Source organism: Engystomops pustulosus, chromosome 6, assembly GCF_040894005.1.
Source record: "Engystomops pustulosus chromosome 6, aEngPut4.maternal, whole genome shotgun sequence".
Lineage (NCBI taxonomy): Eukaryota > Metazoa > Chordata > Amphibia > Anura > Leptodactylidae > Engystomops > Engystomops pustulosus.
The window spans coordinates 147,422,945-147,447,929 of NC_092416.1; the positions used below are offsets into that span (position 1 = coordinate 147,422,945).

The window sequence follows — 24,985 nt, forward strand, 5'->3', positions numbered from 1 at the left end:
TTGTCTAAAGAATTTTTTTTATTTAATCTATTACAAAATTGTATTGATTTACATCAAACCTGCCATGAGGAATCTGATGGTAGATTACTCCTCTTGGAACCTAACCTAACTTGTTAAAAACTTTATTTTAGTAATATTTAAATTAACTGCAGAGGCTACTGGGGCATGTACTAGCCTTAGCTCCCAATGCTTGGTGGGGGCACTTAATCATAGATCCAGGCAGCGTGATTGTGGTAATCTTCTTATATCTGTTATCCACGGTCACCTTCATTCTAAAATATACTTTAACAAATTTTGCTTATGAGTCTGCAGGGCGTCCCATTAGCCTATCCATGCTCTGTTGTCATAAGCTTGCAGCAGAAAGTATGAGGGGGACATGGATGGGCTCAGGGCAAAGACAGCACAAGGATGGACTCAGGGGGAGCCTTTCAGACTCATTAGCATAATTAGAAAAGTTGACATTAGACTTCATCACACTGCAGACTGGTGCAAGCATTGGTAAGAAGAACTGCAGCTCTGGCATACCACATATGATCAAGCATATCTGTGTATTAAAGACGAAGACACAATTGGTTATATATGTTGCTGGTATAATAATACTCAAGAAGACTTGGAGTGTTACATATACTTTGTTACTTTGCCAGAAAACCCCTTATGGTTGAAGTTACATAACACCCTCTTATCAGAATGGGGTGGCATAAACTTCACATTTTCTATACTATCTGACTCTCTTCAATGCCATCAATGATAGTTCTATCTTATGGCAGATAGTTCTATCTAATGGCAGATAAGGCTCACATTCCTCAAAATTACACAATGCTATAAGTAAAAGGTGTGACAGTTACATTTTCTACTGGTAAGACGTTGCTCAGGAATGCCGTTCGTCTTCTCAGAGGTTACAATGAATTATCCCAAAAGTAAGTCTGGGTCTAGCATGCTCTGTTTTGGGACGTATTAGGTGCAATAATGGGACAAGTTCAGGGCCCAAAAGTCTCACAAGTTTAACAAACATCTGGGCTACAAAGGCGCCACAAATACGTCACACTGCACTAAATCCTGGAGGCAGCTAACTTTGGTACACTGCTTGATTCTGCACCTGAAAAGTCTCAAACTGTGTAAAGTCTCACAAAAATTTGCACAAATAAAGAAAAAGAAAGCAATAGTAGTGATACATGTCCCCACTAGTGTCCACTTTTAGGACTGGTACCAACCCCCTGCACCACCACACAAGTTACACCCTCGTTCAAGGGAAACTGTAGGTGGAGCTAGAAAGACCATTTTCTTCTGCCTGGACATAATAGGGCACACTTTCTAATTGTCCGCGGACCGCATTTTCATCGGGTTTCCCGACTATTTCCGTTTTGCACCACATTTAACAGGGGTTTTTGGCACAATCACTCCGACTTTCATGTAGCACAAATTGGGGGGCCGGCCTACGGACAATCCGACGGATTAGGACTACGCGCGGGATTTAAAATTCAAATTGTGTCGCAAGCCATGCACTCACATACACGGGAAGAAGAAGGTGAACTCCGGCGGAAGCGACACAGGCAGGATCTCGGGCACACAATCTTATTGAATCGCGGCAGACTTCATCCTCGTCAGACAACGCACCTCGGGGATCGAGCAGGGACCGGGTAAGTAAATGTGCCCCAATATATTTATCATTCCCTGGGATCATTGTCCTATAGAATACCAAATACCTGCAAGGAAAATCAATACCAAAGTTAAAACATACAGATAAGGCGATGATATAGATAATATGTACGTTTTAAAAGAAGTCTAGCATCAAAATCAAACCAGATTCACAGGCCTCCCCCTCTGATCCCTCAGCACTTCCCCTTCTCTCTGTCTGATCTAACCTAAAGTTCCAGTACACAGTGGGAGGGGGGAAGTGCTCCTGTAACAGCCTGTGAACCTGCAGCACAGAGGAGCTCTGGGAACCACCCCAGTAGCCTTTCAAGGTTATTAGATAACAAATATAAGAAGATCACCACAATTACAACGCCTAGATCTATGAGTAAGTGTGCTTCGGTTATTGATGCTTAATTTTGATGACAGATTTCCTTTAAGTCTATAGCCTTACCATCAATCTAGACTTTTATCAAGTGAGTAACTTTCCTATGTAACATGGTACATGGTGTAGCTGTGGATTGAAACCAGACCACTGTATTCACAGTGTGATGGCTGTGGGAGTGGGGAGTGATGGTCGCTGTGAGTACTGGTTATCGGGCCCCACTCATTCAATATTCATGACCTAACCAAAGGGTTTCATTGTCTTAAGTAAGGAAAACTTTTTAAACTTTTCATTTTTAAAATTGGGACTTCACAAACCGCTGATTTGCTAATTTTTTTTTTGTCATATCATGAAAAATAGTAAGCAAACTAGAAGTGTGATACATTTCACAAGAACAATTTTTTAACGAGCTCTTCCATTATAAATTGAAAATATATTGAAAATTCCAATTTACTAAATGCCACATTCTTCTAATCCCGTTCCAGTACATCAATATACATTTCCCCAGCAGGGGAACGTCAGAGTTATTGGGGGAAGGGAAGCTGACGTATTCTTGCTGTGTTTTCTAATTGATCCAGTCTGTTTTCCAGCGGTGATTTCTAACCTGACAGCATATGGGGAAAGCGCTTGCTTTGCTTTAGACAAATTGTGCTCAGTCTCCTGAAACAGCTGAGTATATGGAGCATGCTAGTCATCGCACACACAGAAATCAGAATGTAGAGCGAAGACTGAATACCCAACTTGGAGAGTTATGTGACAAGATATTTCCTTGATAGGTCTGCCCTGATTTATTACAAATATATACAGCTGACATATTCTGCATGCAACTTGCAGTCTCATTAATGACTTTCAATACAGCTCACTGACGAGTTCCATATTTAAGTAAATACAGTACATACATACATGACATGGTTTCGGTAGACCCCTGGGCGACAGAGCCCTAGTAGTGAACTCACGTAGTGGCATTAAGAATTTAGAAACGAAAACAGTCTCCAGTTCCCTAACATATCCCCTAGTTTATCATACCAAACAGCCCCTTATGGTTATTTTATATAAAGCCCCCCCCCCCATCCCCTATAGATTCATTAGATACACACCACCAAGGATTCCTTATATACAGCCATATGCGGGTGTCCTCAGTACTTGCCCAGATATTCCCAGTGCTGGCGCTTGCCCTGCATGCATACACACGTATAGGTAGAAGCATAGCATAAAGCTCACAGCCCCAAAGCAAAAGTTCTGTTTGGACCCCATCATGCAACTTCTTTTTACACCACATGTTTTTCAGTAGACTCAAGTAAAGATATGTACATAGACTATATTGCCAGACATCAAAGAGTTTAAAGTGTTATGAAAGGGGCCTGTGTTCCCCCAATTTATGCCTCTGTGACCTCTATAACTACACCACTGTATATAGAACCATTTTTATAGCTACCAATAATTTAATGTTGTTTTGTGTGGAGGACAGGAGTTAGCAGAGAAAACCCATTTGCTTATTATGGGCTAAAAATATGGATGACCTACCTTAAGAATATGTATTCACTAATAGATTTGTGAGGTACAGCACCCATCACACCCACAGATCAGTTGTCCTTAGAGGGGTATTCTCGTCTGGGCATTCATATTCAATTGAATTAATCTGCCATATATAAACATTTCTTCAATTAGATGTTATTTTTTTAAAAATGTACCTGTGTGAAGATAATATCTCATAAATGTAGTCATATGATTCCTTAGAAACAAGACTGTGTCTTTGGATATGGCCACCTCTGCTGGAGTGATTTCACAAGGAAACAAAAAGTTTCTGAATATTAAATGTCCAAAGAGTTACTCCAGGTCCCACAGCCATCCTGTGGTAATGATCACTGAATCCAGGTGGTCAGGCAGGACTCAATAGCGCATGTCTGGCCACCGCTTCCAAAATGTGAGGTGGTCGTATCCAAGGAAGCTATCTTGTTTCTAAGGGACAACATGGCCATAATTATGATAAATTATCTTCACACAGGAATGTTATTTTAAATAATATCCACTCAATTTTGTGTTTCCGTATTTTATGCCCCTCTTTCCACAACCCTTTTTTTTTTTTAATTTGCAGAGAAATAGGAGGGCATACTGTCTGTGGGACACATTTTACTCTCTAGTGCTTCCATTTAAAATTTTGTGGACAGTGAAGCTGGAATAACATCTACCTTTCTTCATTGGGTTGGTATGATCACAGAGGCACCACATTTATATAGTTTTTATTACCGTACATACTAGTGTATATGCTAAAATGTGCTAAAAAAACAACTCGGCTTAAACACAGAGGGGCAGATTTACTTACCTGGTCCTGTCGCAATACCGCGGTGCATTGTCTGATGAGGATTCGGGTCTGCCGCGATTCACTAAGGTCGTGCGTCCAATCTCCTGCATGTGTCGCTTCCCCGCTGAGGTCCGCCAGAGTTCACCTTCTTCTTCCTGATGCATGTAAGTACTTGATCTTGCGACACAATTTTGTTTTTAAATTCCGCGGTTTGTCCGAATCCGTCAGGTTGTTCGATGGCACGCCCTCGGTTTCTGTTGCATACAAGCCGGCGGAAATATTGGGGAAACACAACGGAATCACGGTCCGCGGACCCTTAGTAAATGAGGCCCATTGTGTATTAAAAAAAACTTACATACTCATCTTCCAGCGTTCCCTGATGCTCCAAGCGACTCCTCAATGCTATGCACGGCTCCTCTTCTTTTTTCTCTTTGCATTTAACAGCGGGCAGAGCCATGTTCATGCACTCTGCCCTCAGGCTCACACTATGCAGCTGTGTCGCCACTGCTGATGTTATAGTGTCTGCCAGGGAGCAGAACGCATGGTCGTGGCACTGCCTGCTCTGTTACACAAAAAAAGAAGACAGCAGAAGAGCCACGTGGCGCATCAGAGAGCGGTAGGAGGTGACTATGTAAGTTTATTTTATTTTTTATACGCCGAGGGGCTGCAGAGCATTTCATGAGCATGGGGAAAGGGGCTTACTGCAGGGGGCATTTCATCAGCAGAGGGGCTGGCTGCATGGTGCATTTAATCAGAGTGGTCTGGCTGCATGGGACATTTCATAACTGGGGGAGTTTGCTGCATGGGGCATTTCATAACTCTAGCCGTAGACTACATGGGGCATTTCATCAGTAGGGGGCCTGGTTGCAAGGGGTATTTCATAACTGGGGGGCTGGCAGCATGGGGCATTTCATCAGTAGGGAGGGGGGCTGTCTGCTGGGCATTTCATTACTGGGAAGGCTGTGACCAATGCATTTCCCACCCTAGGCTTATTCTCGAGTCAATATGTTTTCCCAGTTATTTTTGGCAAAAATAGGGACCTTAGCTTATACTCGGGTCAACTTATACTCAAGTATGTACGGTATGTTTAAATTCTAAAAAAAAAATTCTTAGTTTTATCATATTCGGACACCACTAACCTTTTGATAATTCAATGTACAGATGCCTTTTTTTTTGCAGGGCAATCTGGCATTTTCATTTATACCATTTTGGGGACTATTTGAAATTTTGATTCACCGCTGGGAATAATCATTATTATATTTTGATACACAGGAATGCATCATATGTTTATGATTTTATTTGTTTACTTATAAAGGGGGGGTTACATTTTAATATTTAATATTGTTTAAATATTATTTTATTTTACTAATATTTCATTCCCCCTAGGGTACTTTAACCCAGGGGGTCTGATCATTTATACAATATACTGCAATACAACTGTACTATATTGTCTGTCTCAGACAGACTGTAATATACATAATGACAGCTGTCATTGCAAGGATATGTCGCCCTCCTATGATATCACGGGGGGGAGCGGCATGTAAAGATGACGGCGCCTAGGTAAAAAACTGTTTAGCCGTGGACGAGCCATGCACGAACAGGTTAACTGCCATGAGCTGCTGCAGTTACCGGCAGGCCAAGAGCCCCCTCCATAGAGCCCTTTCTGATGTACAATGTATATAGTCTGGCAGCTGTACGGAAGTGTTTAATAATAATAATTCTAATAAATAAATCTTTATATAGCACCATCATATTACGCAGAGCTTTACAGATCACGGGGGACGTATATCAACAAAAAAAGATATTGGGGCTCATTTACTAAGGGCTCATGGAGCGCATTTTCGCCGGATTTTCCAACGATTTCCGTTTTGCACCAAATTGCCCTGGGATTTTGGTGCACGCAAATGGATTTTGGCGCACCGGCTTGCACGCGACAGAAATCGGGGGGGCCGGCCGTCGGACAACCCGACGGATTCAGACAACCCGTGGGATTTTACATTTAGAAATGTGTCGCAAGACACGCACTTACAAGCACCAGGAAGAAGAAGGTGAACTCCGGCAGACCTCGGCGCGGAAGCAACGGATGCAGGAAATTGGAGGCACGACCTTAGTGAATCACGACAGACCCGAATCCACGTCGGACAATGCACCACGAGATCGCGACAGTACCGTGTAAGTAAATCTGCCCATTGAGTAATAACTTAATTGTAATGAAACAATAGGAATGAGGGCCCTACTCAAAAGAGCTTGCAATCTATGAGGAGAAAGGGTTGACACATGAAGTAAAAAGTGTTTCTATAATGGTTTAGCCATCAAGTAAAATAAAATAGTAAAATAATTCCCACCGTAGACATTTATCGCATATCACAGCTTATTCTGCTTTATCACTAAGTTATATATACTTAAATAGACAAAACATCCACCAAAACGGTTGTTTTCTAACTTTTTCTATATATCTTTATTACTATAACAAAATCCACATTTGCTAATATCCTTACTTATACTTATATATTCATATATCCTTATATACTGTACTACTGTTTTAAGAATTTCGAACCACTTGAGAGAAAAATACAGCAAGGGCTGATCAATCTAAAGGGAAATGATCTCTAGAGGTATGTAGAGATAGAGATATGTAGCTCTGGTACAGGAACATCATTATGGAATAAATATACCGACGTAATCATTAAATGGCTTTTCACTCATCATTTGTAAAATAATCAGCAATTTTCAGGCCCCAAAATAGAAACTGTTAGATTAAATAACATCTGTTTTATTTCATTGTCGCAATGGGAATAGCAAGGGTATGACAAGTTAGAGAAAGGGTCTCTACATCTACATCACCATGGGAGAGATAACCTTATATTCTCATACCACACACAGAGAAACTGCTCCACATAAATTAAAAATTGACTGCACCTTCGTTAGTATGAGTTAATGGGGCTCATTTATTAAGGGTCTGAACATCGCACTTTCATCGGGTTTTTCCCGAATATTTCCATTTTGCGCCGAATTGCCTAGGGGATTTTGGCGCACGTGATCAGATTGTGAGGCATCGGCGTCGGCTTGCACGCAACAGAAATCGGGGGCCGTGATCGTCGGACAACCTAACGGATTCGGAAAAACTGTGGAATTTAAAAAACGAATTGTGTCGCAAGATCAAGCACTCACATGCACCAGGAAGAAGAAGGAGAACTCCGGCGGACCTCGCCGCAGCAGCGACGCCTGCAGGAACTCGGGCGCACGATCTTAGTGAATCGTGGCAGACCCGAATCCTCGTCGGACAACGCACAGCGTGATCTCGTCAGGAACGGGTAAGTAAATCTGCCCCAATGAGTTTGTCCAAAGTATTTAAGTAATCCCATACCCACAGATAGGGTATAACAATGTGATCGGTGGGACTCTGCCCCCCACGATCGTGAGAACGGGATCCCTGAGATCCAGAGAACGGGGATCCTTTTCTCACTAATGGGTGGAGACGAGCTTTTCCATTCACTGTCTGTGGAACAGCCAGACAAAGCCAAGCACTATGTTAGGCTATTCCTGTCTTTCCCATGTCCTGCCTCTCCACCAATTAGTGAGAATGACATTCTTGTTCTATGGATCACAGGAGTCCTGTTCTCTCAGCAGTTGGACCCTCACTGATCATATTGTTATTGTCTATCCTGTGACAGGTCCTCTTTTCATAAATCTGTATATTAAATCTAAGGGAGTTCTAATCCCAAAGAAGTCCATGGGCCACATTTTTAAAGTGTTTGCACCAGTTTTCTGTCTGCTTGCACATGTATTTATACAGTGGGGCACATTTACTTACCCGTCCCGTCACAATCCCTGCCGTGCGTTGTCCGACGAGGATTCGGGTCTGCCGCGGTTCACTAAGATCGTGCGTCCAATTTCCTGCATCTGTCATTTCCCCGCTGAGGTCCGCCGGTGTTCACCTTCTTCTTCTTCAATTTGCTTTTTAAATTCCGCAGTTTGTCCGAATTAGTCGGGTTGTCCAACGTCCACGCCCCCCGATTTGTGTTGCATGCAAGCCGGTGCGACACAATCCGATCGCATGCGCCAAAAACCTGAGGCAATTCAGGGCAAAACGGAAAAGAATTGCAAAACCCGACGAAAATGCGGCGTTCGGACTCTTAGTAAATGTGCCTCAGTGTCTGCACCAGTTTTGTGTCGTGGCTGCACTGTGTCTAACAAGACAGAAAAACTGTGCACCAAAAGGGGTGTATTACTGCTAAGTCAGAGTTTGCGCCACAATTCTGCAGCATGAACAAAGTGCATCAAAAAAAAAAAAATGGTGCACACATCCCAAGCATGTGCCAAGGAGCGCCAGATTCATGAAGAATGTGCACCACAAATTATAAATCTGGCGAACCCTGCACACTTCACAGGCAAACTGCCCATTTTTGATAAATCTGCCCCCATATGTGCAGTATTATAACTGTATGTACAATACAGAGATTACACAGCGCATCGATACACTGATGCGCATGAACGCAATACAACCTTGATGGTCAGTGAACTGAAGTAGTTGGACACATTTGTCTTCTAATAACCCTTGTGTAAACTTATCTTGAAATACCCATGTTGAAACAGTGTTGGCTGGACTTCTCTCACTTGCAATGTCAGATGTTTAAATAGAATAGTGTCATAATCGTCTAATAAAGATAAAACAGACATCAATTTATAAAAAAATATATATATATCAAAAGCAATGGGAAGTAATATAGAAAAGCACCGTTATGATTGAAGTGTAGTCTTGTTGCTTATAAACTATACAAAATACTTACAAGGAAAAGATCTGACTGTTTCCAAAGAGCAGGATATTCACATCCTTTTCACTGGTTTGGGTCACAGTAATATACTGCTATATTTGCTATGTGTGCACCACACCTTTTGTTGACACAGCAAGGTGGAATGTAGAATTTATAAAATGTTCCTCTTTACAATTCAAATGTGTGAACTCCTTGTATTCTCATATAAGATGATATCATTATTCATTTTTAATACCCACAAGGAGCTGGATAAAAGACCATCAATCTAGAGTCTCATCTTTACCAGAATACTCTCAAAGGTAGTGGCATAGAAGCAGTGAAAGAATCGCAAATTCTTGCGGAGTGAAAGAATTTATGGTTTTAACTGAGATGCCATGTGGGCATGGAGGTGGTGTAAAGGGATGAGGCGGCCGGCGGAGTGGGCAGGCCTAAGACGCTTGATGTATTTGGAGGGACAAGGAGTGGGGTTGGTTGCAAGGCGTTCCAGCATACGATAAATCTCCCCATAAAGTACAAACAGACATATTTACTGTCAGGCTCGGAGGTAGTGGATCCTCTGAACCACCGCGGACGATGACACTAGCCAACACTTGGGACTGGAGTCTAAGTGGCACCCGGTTTTCAGCAGAGCCCGCTGCAAAGAGGGTTGGACTTGCTGCGGCGTGGTACCACCAGGTTGTTCCACAGGCGTGACTTGTCCACGGTGGCAGCCAAGGTCGAGTTACAGGAATGGCAGGCAATCTCGTAGTCGGGGACAGGCAGGAGGTCAGGACGGGCAGCACAGGATCAGAGTCGGGAACGTAGCAATATGCAGCGGAGGAGCGTAGTCAGGAACGGAGTCGGGGTCACAACGGAAAATCACAATAACAGCGCAAGGCACAAAGATCCGGCAGGGTTTGCAGAAAGAGGCAGGCTTATATAGAATTTATGAAAAAATCCCTTTAAATTTAGAGACGTCAGCGCGCGCAGGCCATAGGAGTCGGGGATGCCAGCGCATGGCGGACAGGAGCGAGACAGGTGAGTTGCGCTGGCGATGCGCTGGAGGGGGCAGAGGAGCACAGCTGAGCCTGCAACCCGCGATATGGGTCGCGGGACCAACCGTGACATTTACAGCACCATATACTGACATATACCTTATATACACAGATACAGCATATACAGACATGCATTTAGTACCATAGACATGTAGCATTAACAAACATACAATATATGCCCAACATATATACACACACAGAGCATATAAATATACATAGAGTACCATATATAGACAAACATTAAACTCACAACAATTTCACACACATAGGGGCACATTTACTTGGACCTGGTCCGGAGGTGATCCTGAAAGTGCATTGTCCGACAACAATGCACTGTGCCGCGATTGAAGAAGATCATGCGCCTGAGATCATGCATGTGTCGTTTCCCCGCTCAGGTCTGACAGAGTTCCCATCTTCCTCCCGGTTCATGCAAGTGCATGGCTTGCGACACAATTTTTACGTTAAAATAAATAAATACCTGTCCTAGTGGCACGATCCCCGAAAACAACGGAAAATCCGACAGAAATGCGGCCGCGGGACCCTTAGTAAATAAGCCCCATAGAGTATGTACACATCACACAAACATATAGAGCAGATTCATAAAGAACGTGCATCACATTTCATAAATCAGGCGCACGCTGCATCCTCTTCAGGCAAACTGCACATATTGCACTTTGCACTATTTTTGCTATATGTGGGCCACTATGTACACTTATACATACAGTTTATGTACAGACATACAGCATATGCATAGACATACAGTACCATTTGCAGTCATACAGCATATACATAGACATACAGTCCATATGCAGACATAGCATATACACACACAGCCCAGTAGATGAAAAATTCCTAGTTCTGCTGCCCCTCCTTCAAAATTTCTCATGTGAGTTGCCTTTTCAGGCGTGTACTATGGAAGATGTGCACTGTTATATACATATTATTCTGTACAATGTGCAGCATAATATGTATATAATAGTTCACTTCCGCCTTCAAAAAGCTCCAATTATACACCCAACAGGTCTTTGAAGGAAACCTACCGTAAGGAGGTAGATCCAATGGTAGGTTGCTCCTAACGCCTTAATCCATCTTTCTCTAATCCTTTTATAAAGCCTAACCTGGTCCTAAACTTTATCTTATGCTAATTTTCTGCAGGGGCTTCTGGGAAATGGAGTAGCATTTGCTCCCACAGTCCGGAGAGGATACCCCACTCCCCAGTAGCCTCTGCCAAAAATGTTCATATATTAGTAAAATAAAGTTTAGATAAGGTTAGGCTATATAAAAGGATTACAGAAAGATTGTGAACAGATGTACAATTTAATGGGTGATCCTTCTTAGTATCAAATTTGGTGGGTGGTTTGGGTGACCATGGGCCTCGAGCTACAGTAGAAACCGCCTATATTATAATCCAATATAGTTGACACATGAAGAACTGACAGATGACACATCTTGACTGTTTTTACATTTGCCCTACCCTTAAATCACCCCAGAAGTAGTCCGTCTATCAGACTTCAGTCCTGTCAGACATTACTTAATATTAACAGATATGTGTCACAAGAGATTTTATCAGTTGGTAAGATTATGTAAGGCTGAGTAATAATACTGATCTATTATACCATGAATACACTGTAGTGAACCCATGTGAACACTGTAGAGCATTTATAACTCAGCATTTCCTTAGTCATGTCCTGGTTATAGGACAGTAAAAAATAAGCCATTGCAAAGGTCTGGTGGAAATATGAAAATATATAGTAAAATAACATTTACAATTTTGGCTTTGCCACAATTGTACTGTTAATATACTACTGAAGTCCCCATTCGGTTTGGTTGTTGACAGTTGCCAGGGGAGGTCATTGTTGCCAAAAACCACAGACCTATAGAGGTCTCCAACAGACCTGTAACTGCTGACAACCAGCTTCCATTGCTAGAAGTAAGGAGGCTGGTAGGTTGCATTAAGGCTCGGGTCACATCGGTAGGAATTGCCAGTGTAACATTGCTGACCTAGGCCATAGTGTTCGAGTAGGATTTAAGATATCCTCTTTTAGTGTGCGTTGGCTGTGTTTCAAATCAGTTCTAAATGCATTTTTGCACGGTCGCAAGAAAATGACTCTGACAATTGATGATGCAAGGCTTGCAAATGCTACTTGTCGCCCTTGGCAAAAATCAGCACTGTATCAGCTTTATTTGGTTTCACAAGTCTATATAGAAAAATAGAAAAAAAAAGAAGAGGAGGAAAATACTAATCATAACATGAGAGTTCCCAGCTCTTTTAGTCTCTTGATTGGAGAACTTCCCTGCTGGCGCACATTGATGTCACCGTAGTGGATTTTTTCTGAAATTCTTTAGTCTTGATGTTTTGGGTGCATTCTAAGATCTCGGCGCCATCTTGAGTCCATTGTTTCTATTCAAGTATATTTTAGGAAAATAAGCAAGTAGAAATGACAGGGTTTGATCTATCAGCTAGGTTTAGCTTAACAATAGCACAAAACTTCACAAAAGAATTTAAAGGACATTTACCACCAGGATCAAGGATTGTAAACCCAGCACACTGACATACTCTTCATTTAGCTTCTTATGCCCTGGTTTAAAAAAAGGAATCCTTTTACAACTATGCAAATGAGCCAGAGGGGCGCTAAGACTCATAGGTGTTAATAGAGTCTGGAGCCCCCCAGGCTAATTTGCATATTTTTTAACACTGGTATAACCTAGGTTCAAATTTTATGATGGCTAAGCCGGCTGTCAGATACATAAGGAGGCCAGAGCCTTCTGATATATTCGGAGGGGCGTGGATTGTATCATACAATGGCGCACCAAGTGATGATAAATTCATTCTCATGTGTGTCTCTAGCCTATTAGCAACTTTGGGGCAGATTTACTGAGAGTCCGAACGCTGTACTTTCGTCGGGTTTCCCGAATATTTCTCTTTTGCCCTGAATTGCCCCGGGTTTTTTGGTGCACGCGAGCGAATTGTGGCGCATCGGTGCCAGCTTGCATGCGACAGAAATAGGGGGAGTGGCCGTCGGACAACCCGACGGATTCGGACTAACTGCGGAATTTAAAAAAGGATTTGGGTAGCAAGATCAAGCACTAACATGCACCAGGAAGAAGCAGGTGAACTCCGGTGGACCTCGGTGCAGAATCAACACATGCAGGAACTCGGACGCACGACCTTAGTGAATCGCGCTGGACCCGAATCCTCATCGGACAACGCACTGCGGGATCGCGACGGGAAAGTAAATCTGCCCCTTTGTGTATGAAGTGTGCAACCCCATTAAAACTAGCACTCAGTTTAAGCTGCAGATTTTGCTAAATATAGGATTCGGTTCCCTCCTGCTCCATTAGGGACATGAGGGTAGGAGGATGATAAATAAGAGAAAAGCTAAAGTTGTTCATTTTGCAGAGACAATTTCTGAATAGAAGGGGTCAGGGCCGGATTATAGGCGGGGCTCCCGGGGCTCGAGCCCCGGGGCCCCCACCAGATCGCACCCCCAGGGGGCCCCCACCAGATCGCACCCCCCGCGGCTCCCCTCTTGAGCCGACATCTCACTGAAGCCCGGCCGCCCCCCCCCCCCCCCCGCACGCGAGACGCCCACCGACACAGGTGACAGCCTTCCCACCCGCCCATCTGGAGCCTATCACCCTGCGCCCGCCCTCCGCCTATTCTCATGCATATTCTCCGCCTCCAAGGCCGCCCACACCCCGCATGGACGAGCCATCAGCACCCGCCCTCCGCAACTCCCCCATCCTGCCGGAAAAAGCACCCGGCTCAACACCGCCCCCCGGCTGAACAAGTAATCCCACTCGTACTCCCGCCGCCCCTGCCCAAAAAAGCACCGCCCCCACAACTCCCCCGCCGGAAAATGCACACACACGCTGACGGTCCCCCCCCCGCCCCCCTCCTCCCCCGCCAAACAAGCGATCCCCCCCCACCCCCGCGGCCGAACAACCAACAGTCCGACCGTCGCCCCCCCCCCCCCCCCCTTCGATCGCACAAGCACCCACAAGACTCCCCACGCGCTCGAACACCCGCCTGATGCCACGGCCGGTCACCATGAAATGTAAATATATAAATATGTATTTGTGTGTGTATATATGTGCATCTACAGTGTATATACTGTGTATATGTGCATCTACAGTGTATATACTGTGTATATGTGCATCTACAGTGTATATACTGTGTATATGTGCATCTACAGTGTATATACTGTGTATATGTGCATCTACAGTGTATATACTGTGTATATGTGCATCTACAGTGTATATACTGTGTATATGTGCATCTACAGTGTATATACTGTGTATATGTGCATCTACAGTGTATATACTGCGTATATGTGCATCTACAGAGTATATACTGCGTATATGTGCATCTACAGTGTATATACTGCGTATATGTGCATCTACAGTGTATATACTGCGTATATGTGCATCTACAGTGTATATACTGTGTATATGTGCATCTACAGTGTATATACTGTGTATATGTGCATCTACAGTGTATATACTGTGTATATGTGCATCTACTGTGTATATATTGTGTATATGTGCATCTACAGTGTATATACTGTGTATATGTGCATCTACAGTGTATATACTGTGTATATGTGCATCTACAGTGTATATACTGTGTATATGTGCATCTACTGTGTATATATTGTGTATATGTGCATAAACTGTGTATGGGTACATTCACACGCGGTATGCCGGACATGCGGGCATACCGCCGTGTGCTGTAGAGGAGGAGGAGGTGATCCCTCCTTCTTCCATAGGAAACAGCGGCGTACGGCCACACACTCGCAAAAAGATACAGCATGCTCTATCTTTTTGCGTTGTATGGCGCAGATCGGCACCATACCACTGCCGGGCCGCCATTGCCCTCTATGGGGACATATATGTGGTCGCAAATTTGTAAATGAGCCCTAAATATGTATATACTCTGTATATATGTGTATATATGCATCTACTGTGTATATACTGTATTTATATGTGTATATATACATCTACTGTGTATATACTGTGTATTTATGTGTATATATGTATATACTGTGTACATATGCATCTACTGTGTATATACTGTGTATTTATGTGTATATATGAATCTACTGTGCGTATATATGTGTTTTTATGCATCTTCTGTGTATATACTGTGTATAAATAAATATATGTATATATGTGTTTTTATGCATCTACTGTGTATATACTGTGTATTTATGTATATATATATATATATATATATATATATATATATATATATATATGTATATACTGTGTATATATGCATCTACTGTGTATTTATGTGTATATATGTATATACTGTGTATATGTGTATATATGTATATACTGTGTATATATGCATCTACTGTGTATTTATGTGTATATATATATATATATATATACTGTGTATATGTGTATTTATAAATCTACTGTGTATATATGTATATGCTGTGGATATATACAATGCATATACTGTATTTATACCCGCATAAATGTATATCAGCATATATATGTGCACCTTTAAATATATGTATATATATGTGTGTGTTTTTGTATATGCTGTGTATATGGTATGTATGTATATGCTCTATACAGTGAATGTGTGTGTGTGGCTGTGCAGGCTGAGGTGTATGTTACATGGGACTGCATATCTGGTAGGGGTGAAGGTAAATATAAAGATGTGTTACTGGGGATGAAGCGGCTGTATGTAGCTGTGTTACAGGGGATGAGGCGGCTGTATGTAGCTGTGTTACTGGGGACGAGGCGGCTGTATGTAGCTGTGTTACTGGGGGTGAGGCGGCTGTATGTAGCTGTGTTACTGGGGGTGAGGCGGCTGTATGTAGCTGTGTTACTGGGGGCGAGGCGGCTGTATGTAGCTGTGTTACTGGGGGCCAGGCCGCTGTATGTAGCTGTGTTACTGGGGGCCAGGCGGCTGTATGTAGCTGTGTTACTGGGGACGAGGCGGCTGTATGTAGCTGTGTTACTGGGGGCGAGGCAGCTGTATGTAGCTGTGTTACTGGGGGTGAGGTGGCTGTATGTAGCTGTGTTACTGGGGGTGAGGTGGCTGTATGTAGCTGTGTTACTGGGGGTGAGGTGGCTGTATGTAGCTGTATTACTGGCAGTGAGGCGGCTGTATGTAGCTGTGTTACTGGAGAGGCGGCTGTATGTAGCTGTATTACTGGCAGTGAGGCGGCTGTATGTAGCTGTGTTACTGGAGAGGCGGCTGTATGTAGCTGTATTACTGGCAGTGAGGCGGATGTATGTAGCTGTATTACTGGGGGTGAGGCGGCTGTATGTAGCTGTGTTACAGGGGGCGAGGCAGCTGTATGTAGCTGTATTACTGGGGGTGAGGCGGCTGTATGTAGCTGTGTTACTGGGGGTGAGGCGGCTGTATGTAGCTGTATTACTGGGTGCAAGGCGGCTGTATGTAGCTGTGTTACAGGGGATGAGGCGGCTGTATGTAGCTGTATTACTGGGGGTGAGGCGGCTGTATGTAGCTGTGTTACTGGGGGTGAGGCGGCTGTATGTAGCTGTATTACTGGGTGCAAGGCGGCTGTATGTAGCTGTGTTACAGGGGATGAGGCGGCTGTATGTAGCTGTGTTACTGGGGATGAGGCGGCTGTATGTAGCTGTGTTACTGGGGATGAGGCGGCTGTATGTAGCTGTGTTACTGGGGATGAGGCGGCTGTATGTAGCTGTGTTACTGGGGAGGAAGCGGCTGTATGTAGCTGTGTTACTGGGGATGAAGCGGCTGTATGTAGCTGTGTTACTGGGGATGAAGCGGCTGTATGTAGTTGTGTTACTGGGGATGAAGCGGCTGTATGTAGCTGTGTTACTGGGGATGAAGCGGCTGTATGTAGCTGTGTTACTGGGGATGAAGCGGCTGTATGTAGCTGTGTTACTGGGGTTGAGGCGGCTGTATGTAGCTGTGTTACTGGGGATGAGGCGGCTGTATGTAGCTGTGTTACTGGGGATGAGGCGGCTGTATGTTGCTGTGTTACTGGGGATGAGGCGGCTGTATGTAGCTGTGTTACTGGGGATGAAGCGGCTGTATGTAGCTGTGTTACTGGGGATGAAGCGGCTGTATGTAGCTGTGTTACTGGGGATGAAGCGGCTGTATGTAGTTGTGTTACTGGGGATGAAGCGGCTGTATGTAGCTGTGTTACTGGGGATGAAGCGGCTGTATGTAGCTGTGTTACTGGGGATGAAGCGGTTGTATGTAGCTGTGTTACTGGGGATGAGGCGGCTGTATGTAGCTGTGTTACTGGGGATGAAGCGGCTGTATGTAGCTGTGTTACTGGGGATGAAGCGGCTGTATGTAGCTGTGTTACTGGAGAGGTGGCTTTATGTAGCTGTATTACTGGCAGTGAGGCGGCTGTATGTAGCTGTATTACTGGGTGCGAGGCGGCTGTATGTAGCTGTGTTATTGGGGATGAGGCGGCTGTATGTAGCTGTGTTACTGGGGATGAGGCGGCTGTATGTAGCTGTGTTACTGTGGATGAGGCGGCTGTATGTAGCTGTGTTACTGGGGATGAGGCGGCTGTATGTAGCTGTGTTACTGGGGATGAAGCGGCTGTATGTAGCTGTGTTACTGGGGACGAGGTGGCTGTATGTAGCTGTGTTACTGGGGACGAGGCGGCTGTATGTAGCTGTGTTACTGGGGACGAGGCGGCTGTATGTAGCTGTGTTACTGGGGATGAGGCGGCTGTATGTAGCTGTGTTACTGGGGATGAGGCGGCTGTATGTAGCTGTGTTACTGGGGATGAGGCGGCTGTATGTAGCTGTGTTACTGGGGATGAGGCGGCTGTATGTAGCTGTGTTACTGGGGATGAGGCGGCTGTATGTAGCTTTGTTACTGGGGACGAGGCGGCTGTATGTAGCTGTGTTACTGGGGACGAGGCGGCTGTATGTAGCTGTGTTACTGGGGATGAGGCGGCTGTATGTAGCTGTGTTACTGGGGATGAGGTGGCTGTATGTAGCTGTATTACTGGCAGTGAGGCGGTTGTATGTATCTGTGTTACAGCTGGGATAGTGGAAAGTGAGCAGGAGGATGTGTATGCAGGCTACAATCAGTGGGGGCCTCCACCAGATTTTGCGCCCAGGGGCCCCCACCAACCTTAATCCGGCCCTGGAAGGGGTTGACATTGTTGACAGGGCTCAATCCATAGGAAGTTATCTATAATAATTATCACTTATAGTGGGGCAAAATACAGTTTCCAATGACAAAAATCTCGTATCTAAGGGACAACATGGCTATATTTATGGGATATTATCTTCATACAGGTATTTTTTTTAATAACAGTAAATTGAAGAAATGTTTATATATGTCAGATTAATTGAATCTAATATGCATGCCCTGATTGGAATACCCCTTTAAGCTTAAAACAAGTGGTGATAAGGGGTTAAGGTGCAGAACAGTTGCGCACTAGCCTTGTAATCACTGTGGGCTGTGCTGTGTAGTCACGTGACTCCTCTAGGACACATGAAAGTGCATGGCTGGGGCTTATGTGCTGTTCTGCTATAGGTGAGACGGGGATATGAGGACATAACAAGGGTTTTGCAGGACAGATCATGAACTATGACCTCTGGTAGGAAGATATAAAGTTAGGAAACTGATTTCATAATGCATTGGAGGCAGAGCCCTCTGCAACCATTGTACATATTCATTGCCTGTTTCCTGCAGCAAAATGCATGACATGATGATTTCATTTTGGCTGTGTTCACACTTGGCAATGTAATGAACCTGGCCTGAGTCCAGTATGCCGCCTGTTCAGTAATATATGTTGTAGTCGGACAACATTTTGTAACGTCCAGAACTGTCGCAGAGACTCTTTTTGTACCACAATATTGTGCAGATATTACTCACTAGAACTCCTACGTCATTTGGTGGAGACACAGGGGCTTATTTACTAAGGGTCCCACGGCCGCATTAGTCCCGACTTTTCGGGGACCATCCTGAGATTGTGTCGCACGTGACCGGATTTTAGCGCATCGGCTCCGGCTTTCATGAGACAGAAATGGGGGGGGGGGGGGGGAAGGGGGCGTACATTTAAATTGTGTCACAAGCCAAGCACTTACATGCACCGGGAAGAAGAAGGTGAACTCCAGCGTACCTGAGCCGGGAAGCGACACATGCAGGATATCGGGCGCCCGCTGGTAGTGAATTGCGGCAGCTGTGCATTGGAGTCGGGGATCGCACAGGGACGGGTGAGTAAATCTGCCCCACAGTATGATCCCACAGAATGTGGACATATTGTTCACCAGACTATTAAAGGGGTTTTGTCCAGGTTTAATAGTTATCAGTGATAGCTAGTGATTGGTTGGGTTCATCTGCTACCTGATAACTAGTAAACCAAACCTTTTTACTTCAACCTCTTAATACTTCAACAGTCCAAATACAGACAGATTTTATTTCCCTTCTTGCAGCCCATCCTCTGTTATCTCTAATTTACAATATGATCCTATTAAGTTTTGCGACGAGGAAGGCAGTCTGAGGCCGCATACCCTTGTGGCATTTTGATTGCGCTTTGAAATGCAATTGAAAGACTTCACCCTGATCACACATTGGGGCTTATTTACTAAGGGTCGCTGCTCACTTTCGCCGGACTGTTCGCCGTTTTCGAGATTTGCACGGCTTTGACAGGGGTTTGCTTCGCGATCGGATTGCGACGGCTTCCATGCAACAGAATTCGGGGGGGGGGGGTTTGCCGTCGGATGATCCAACTGATTCGGACTGAGCTCGGGTGATTTAACTTTCAAATTGTGTCGTAATCCTATGCACTTACATGGACCAGGAAGAAGAAGGTGAACTCTGTCGGACCTGAGTGGGGAAGCTACACATGTAGGATACCAGGTGCACGATCTTAGTGAATTGCTGCACAGTACATTATCGTCAGATAATGCACTTTCGGTGAACTCCAAGGAACGGTTAAGTAAATGTGCCCCATTGGGGGTCATTTACTAAGGGCCCGAAACGCTTTTTTTTCGTCGGGTTACCCGAATATTACCGACTTGCACCGTGTTTCCCTGTATTGCTCCGGGATTTTGGCGCACGCGATCGGATTGTGGCGTATCGGCGCCGGCATGCATGCGATGGAAATCGGGGGGGCGTGGCCGTCAGAAAACAAAAAAAGTGTTGCTTACCTGCACCCAGGATAGGATCGTGAACTCCGGCGGACTTCAGCGCAGCAGCGGCACCTGGTGGACATCGGGCTCACTACCTTAGTGAATCGCTGGAAGATCTGAATCCTCCTCTGAGAACGCGTCACTGGATCGCGGTAAGTAAATCTGCCCCATTGAGTTAGCATTTTGGTAAATGTTCAGGAAACACAATGTTGACTCAGTAATGTCCCACATTTATTGAAGCGTTCGAACATACAAACTGCTTGCACATGTATTTATAAAGTGTCTGCGCCAGTTTTGTGTCGCGGCTGCACTGTGCCCAACAAGACAGAAAAAATGTGCACCTAAAGGGGCTGTTACTGCTTAGTCAGGGTTTGCACCACAATTGTGTCTGTGCCACAATTCTTCAGCATGAACAAAGTTCACCAAAAAAATAATGGCGCCCACACCCTGAGCAGTGCAGGAAGCGCCAGATTCACTAGTATTGATGAATCTGGCACATCCTGTACTCTCCACAGGTCAACTGCACAAAGTACAGACTGCAATAGTTTTGATAAATTTGGGCCATTGTGTAATTGGGTGTGAAGTTTTTTTCAATTGCATTTTAGAACACAATCAAAAGGCCTTGTGGGAATGTGGCCTTAGGGTATTTGCCCATGTTGTTGGTTGTCATGTTAAAGGAAACCTACCACTTCTGAAGGTAGGTATGAGATGCAAACACCGGGCACCAGCTCAGGGTGAGCTGGTGCCGGTGCTTAGTCTCGTTAGTGTTAAAACCGCGGTATCGCGGTTTTAACACTTTTTAAACTTTCTAGCAGAAACTGCTTCGGCGCTGCGTGCGCCTACATTGGAAATGCCGCAGGCGTTGCGCGCGCACGGTCGCGCGCAGCGCCGAAGCAGTTTCTACTATAAAGTTTAAAAAGTGTTAAAACCGCGGAACCGCGGTTTTAACACTAACGAGACTAAGCACCGGCACCAGCTCACCCTGAGCTGGTGCCCGGTGTTTGCATCTCATACCTACCTTCAGAAGTGGTAGGTTTCCTTTAAGCCTTTTTCACAGGTATCACATTTCCTATAATTAACCCCTGTTGATGTATGGAGAGCGCTCATAGGCTGAGCCCGCCTGACACAGCCATGGTTGACATGTTAACTGCTGCAGTGGTACCTGACCACGGTACCTAATATTGCTGCCTATGATCATCTTGCATAGGTTTTTGGCATAGAATATTTTTTTCGTACAAATGATTTAACGGTTTTTAAATCTACTAAAACCTTATGAAACCTATATAAATGTGGTGTCCCTATGATCGTATCAATTAAAAGAATAAATAGGTGTCATTTCGAGCAAAGAATGAAAGCTGTAAAAACAGAGTCCACAAGAATACGCTGCAAATATCTTCTTTTTTTTTTTGTCAATTTCACCGCACTTGAAATTTTTCAGTACAGTGCATTAAACTTTCCAGTACATTGAATATTAAATGGCACTACTAAAAGTACAATTTGTCCCATAGAAAATAAGCCCTAACACATCTCTGTAAACTTAAAAATAAAAAGGTTATCCCTTTTGGAATAAGGGGAGTGAAAAACAGAAACACCAAAACTAAAAAGGGCTGAGTCCTGTAAGGGTTTAGAAAGAAAAAAGTGAAGGATGTGTCTTGCTGCTCTATTGATTCTATTTGTTACTGATGCAGATAGCTGTACAAGCGATCTCCATATACAGGCGGTCCCCTACTTAAGGACACCCGACTTACAGACAACCCATAGTTACAGACGGACCCCTCTGCCCACTGTGACCTCTGGTGAAGCTCTCTGGATGCTTTATTATAGTCCCAGACTGCAATGATCAGCTGTAAGATGTCTGTAATGAAGCTTTATTGATAATTCTTGGTCCAATTACACCAAAAATGTTGAAACTCCAATTGTCACTGGGGCAAAAGAAATTTTTTTTTCTAGAACTTCCATTATAAAATATACAGTTTCGACTTACATACAAATTCAACTTAAGAACAAACCTCCAGACCCTATCTTGTATGTAACCCGGGGATGGCCTGTATAATTATATTTGTATGCCACTTTAGATAATGGAGAAAGATAAAGAAATGAAAAAGTCTGAGAAAACCGCGCCAATATCAACAGATAAGAGAAATGACCATGATATTTCAAAGAAGGAAGAAGCCAAGATGCCTCCTGAAATTGAAGAGAATGAGAGTACACCACAAGTTCAACTTGGAAACAAAAAAGTGGACGACATGAGATTTATGATCAGTTCCACCAACTGGTACTGAGCAAGAGAGGAACATTCTGTTTTTGCCCTGGGCCAAGCTTATTGTTTAGGTCAATTATATATGTAAATAACCAATCTGAATGTAAATTACTCCCACTTTATTTCACTAAAGTGGATAAAGCAGCCACATAGAAGAGTGTTCTGAATGTGGAGAACTGACTGTGGGGCTTGTGTTGCACTGTGTGAATGCTGTCACAACAATTACTTCTCGTTGATGAAAGTTTACTTTATTGGAAGGAGATTAAAAAAAATTTCCACATGAACAACCAAGGTCTTTTGGCTAACCAGGGATTTCATTGCTCCAGGATGACCATACATTATGAGGGCAAATGGGCATCACGTCACTAACTGCTCTCAAGGAAGGAGTGACGCAGGAGGTATAAGTGCTTGTACAATGCTCCAGCCATTCTTAATAAGGTGTCTGAATAAATAAAAAAAAAGGAATAAATAATGTTTCATGAGCCAGTCACCATTTTCCGAGTAACCTGTATAATAGAATCAAGTGCTGAGAAATAACATAGACAAGAAGTATAAACAGTGGGAGGCATTGAAAGGAGAGTTAAAAATATATGCAGCTAGGGAATGTGATGGGCCTTCCTGGAGAGATGGATTTTTAGGGCTTGTGGGAGGCTCAAATTAAAGAGGAAAAAGAAAGATTAGAATACATGGGTGAAGCTGGAAGCAATCAGTACCCTGATCTGACATTCACCCTGGGCTGCTGCTACTAGGCTCTCTGATGTGATGCTATCATAATAATTATTTATTTAGTGCCTACAGATTACACAGTGCTGCACAAAGCATGTCAAATTGTTCCCTGTTCCCATGGGGCTCACAATCTAACTGTATGTTTTGGAGTGTGGGAGGAAACCGGAGGAAACCCACACAGACACTGAGAGAACATACAAACTCTTTACAGATGTTGACCTGGGTGGGATTTGACCCCAGCACTGCAAGGCAGAAGTGCTACCCACTGAGCCACCCATTAATCCCAAGCCTGCATCTTCAAGTGGCTGACAGTAGGGAGAGGAGAAGGGAACCTTCTGTGGGTTAATGGGAAAAGGAATTATTTTTGTAGTTGACTAGCATAAGAGCTGTTTCAGACCACCATAGTTGGTCCATAAATGCACAGACTGTGCAGTGGCCTGTTTCACAGACCGGATACTTGATTCAAGAAGTCCTATGTTCCCTGCAGGACAGCAGCGTCGAACTATAATAATGATTACAGTTTGGCGTTGCTGTTCCTCAGGAAACAAGGACCCCTTGGCATCCTATGACTCCATGATGCTTGCTGTCCTGTTCACAGAACTGTGGTCGTTCCATGATTCAGAGACGGACCACAGCAGTCTGAAACAGCCCTAAGGGGCTCATTATAGCATGATAGGGCCAAAAGAGAGTATTCCAGACAGGGGTGAACCAAAACTTTCCGCTGCCTGAGGAGAACTATAGAATGACATCCCATCCAGTAATATATGAGATTAGTTTTTTAGCAAGTGGGTTTCCATGCAGCATCTCACATCAATGCTGACATCAGGTGTGACACCAGATCCTGTTTTATAGTAGGTGACTGCACCCCTGATGCTGCCCTACCGCCCAATTTTGCTGCCTGATGCAAGAGGTTACAGACTGTGAAGGCCAGAAGGATAGGTAGTGTTATACACTGTAGGGTTTACAATAGGTAGTGTTATACAGTGTAGGGGTTACAATAGGTGGCGTTATACAGTGTAGGGGTTACAATAGGTAGTGTTATACAGTGTAGGGGTTACAATAGGTAGCGTTATACAGTGTGGGGGTTACAGTAGGTAGTGTTATACGGTGTGGGGGTTACAGTAGGTAGTCTTATACGGTGTAGGGGTTACAATAGGTGGCGTTATACAGTGTGGGGGTACAATAGGTAGCGTTATACAGTGTGGGGGTTACAGTAGGTAGCGTTATACGGTGTGGGGGTTACAGTAGGTAGTGTTATACGGTGTAGGGGTTACAATAGGTGGCGTTATACGGTGTGGCATACCTCCCAACCGTCCCGTTTTGGGCGAGACAGTCCCGTTTTTTAACCCTTGTCCCGCCTGCACGGACCGTTAAGTGAAAGTCCCGGTTATTTCTGCGTTTTCACTGATTTTTCCGTCTTGTCCCGCCCCCGAGTCCCGCCTCCGTCCTGCTCAGGATACAGAGAAGCCAGGGGGCGGGGTGCAGCGTCCTCCTCCTCTCCAGCTCCCGGGCTGTCTGATGCAGAGCCGCCACCTCCCCCATCCCCTCCCCTGGGAGGCAGAGCCCTCCCTGTCCTCAGGCTGCCACTCGGCACATGGATGGATGGATGGAGCAGTGCAGAGTGTCATATTCTCTGCACTGCCCCTGCACAGCAGCCCCAGGGGATCAGTCTCCGTGCAGGCAGGAGCTCTCCAGCTCTGCTACATCAATAGCTCCCTGCCCCAACCTCCTCCTGCTCCTCACTGAAGTTCG

General features: G+C 44.4%; 1 long non-coding RNA gene across 1 annotated transcript; it reads right to left on the reverse strand.

Moving 5' to 3' along the window:
• Positions 1 to 168: 168 nt before the first annotated feature.
• On the reverse strand, positions 169 to 9,164 carry LOC140066123 (uncharacterized). The gene is made up of 3 exons (XR_011848122.1): positions 9,110 to 9,164; positions 3,542 to 3,656; positions 169 to 1,703 (listed from the first exon to the last, which is right to left on the reverse strand). It is a non-coding gene; the product is annotated as an uncharacterized lncRNA (long non-coding RNA).
• Between the last annotated feature and the right edge of the window lie 15,821 nt (positions 9,165 to 24,985).